A 2,244-nucleotide genomic window follows, 5' to 3' on the forward strand; every position below is an offset into this window, starting at 1 on the left:
TATACACACACGTACATAGTGGTGGTATGACGTGGAGTTGGTTCTAACTCATAGCGACCCTGTACAGGGTTTCAGAAATATATATATTCAGGCCTGCTAGTAAGTGTGTTCATTTTTACCATTTAAAGTATTATATTATAATAGGAGGATACCTAATATGGCCCTGTAGGATAAGCCCTGGATTTTTAACCATAAATAAGGTTGGCATTTCAAACCCACCAGTCACCTCTTAGAAACCCTATACAAGGTTTTTATGAGTTGGAACCAACTCAACAGCACAGAACAACAGTAACAACAACAGCATTATAAGAGGGAAAGCTGGTAGCATAGTGGGTTATGCATTGGGCTGCTAATCAAAAGGTCAGCAGTTTGAATCCACCAGCTGCTCTGCAGGAGGAAGATGAGGATTTCTGCTCCCTTAAAGATTTATAGCTTCAGAAACCTTATACAGGGTTGATATGAGTTGAACCTACTCCACAGTACACAAAAACAGCAACATTACAAGAGATGTGCAACAGAGATAATTAAACAATAAACAGATAAATACATAAAGGAATTTATTTGATGTAGTAAAAGTTTTATCTGTCTAGATACAAGTTAATTGTTTAATTTACAAGATTTTAAGGATTTTAATGCTAAATAGCATAAAACACTACCAATTGTCTATTAGTTTATGATACTATGGTGGCTTGTGTGTTGCTGTGATGTGGGGTGCTATGCCATGGGTATTTTAAATACCAAGAGGTGGACAGTTTTCAGCTGAGCTTCTAGCCTAAGACAGACTAGGAAGGAGAGGCAGAACACTTCTGAATCATTAGCCACTGAAAACCTTATGAATAGCAGCAAACCATTGTGAGATATAGTGCTGGACAATGAGCCTCAGGTTGGAAGGCTCAACATATAACTGAGGAAGAGCAGCCTCCTTAAAGTAAAGTTAACCTTAACAACATGGATGAAAATTAAACTTTTGGGACCTTCATTTGCTGATGGGCACAACTCAAAATGAGAAGATACAACTGCAAACATCCATTAATAATCAGAATGCAGAATGTACAAAGTATGAAAATAGGAAAATTGGAAGCTGCCAGTAATGAAATGGAACACATAAATATCAATATCCTAGGTATTAATGAGCTGAAAAAGGAGTCCTGGTATGACGCTGTGGGTTAATGCACTGGACTGCAAAGTCGGTTTATGGAGCTCTGGTAGTGTAGTGGTTATGAATCGGGCTGCTAATCTCACAGTCAGCAGTTCTGCTCCCGTAAAGATGTACAGTCTCGGAAACCCTGTGCAGGGTCGCTATGAGTTGAAACTGACTCCATGGCACATAACAACAACAACAATGAGCTGAAAGGGACTGGTATGGGTCATTTTGAATAAGACAATCATATGGTTTACTATGCTGAGAGTGACAAATTGAAGAGGAATGGCATTACATTCATCATCAAAAAGAACATCTGAAGATCTATCTAAAAGTACGATGCTGTCAGTGGTAGGATAATAACCATACACCTACAAGGACAACACTCATAGAAGCAGCAGTCAAGAAATCAAACAACATACTGCATTAGGCAAATCTGCTGCACAAGACCTTTTTAAAGTATTGAAGAGCAAAGATGTCAGCTTGAAGACTAAGGTGTGCCTGACCTAAGCCATGGTATTTCCAATAACCTCATATGCATGCGAAAGCTGGACAGTGAATAAGAAAGACCATAGAAGAATTGATACTGTTATGTTGGAGGAGAATATTGAAAGTGCCATGGGCTGCCCATAGAGCCAACAGAGCTGTGTTGGAAGAAGTGCAGCCAGAGTGCTCCTTGGAGGCCAGGATGGCCAAACTTTGTATCTCATACTTCAGACATGTTATCAGGAGGGACCAGTCACTGGAGAAGAATATCATGTTTGGTAAGATCAGAGAAAAAGAGGAAGACCCCTAGAGAGATGGATCGGCAAAGTGGTAACATCAATGGGCTCAAGTGTGGCAATAATTGTGAGGTTGGTCCAGGATCAGGCAGTGTTCCGTTCTGTTGTGCATAGGGTTGCTATGAGTTGGTACTGAGTCGAAGGCACCTAAAAACAACAGCAACAACAACAAGGAAGACCAGTTAAAACCACTATTTAAATTTATACCCCAATCACTAAAGCCAGTGATGATAAAATTTAAGAATTCTACCAACTTTCTCAGTGTGAAATGGATCAAACACACAATTAACATGCTTTGATAATTACTGGTGACTGGAATGT

This window comes from Chrysochloris asiatica, unplaced genomic scaffold (assembly GCF_000296735.1).
Source record: "Chrysochloris asiatica unplaced genomic scaffold, ChrAsi1.0 scaffold00161, whole genome shotgun sequence".
In the NCBI taxonomy this organism is placed as follows: Eukaryota; Metazoa; Chordata; class Mammalia; order Afrosoricida; family Chrysochloridae; genus Chrysochloris; species Chrysochloris asiatica.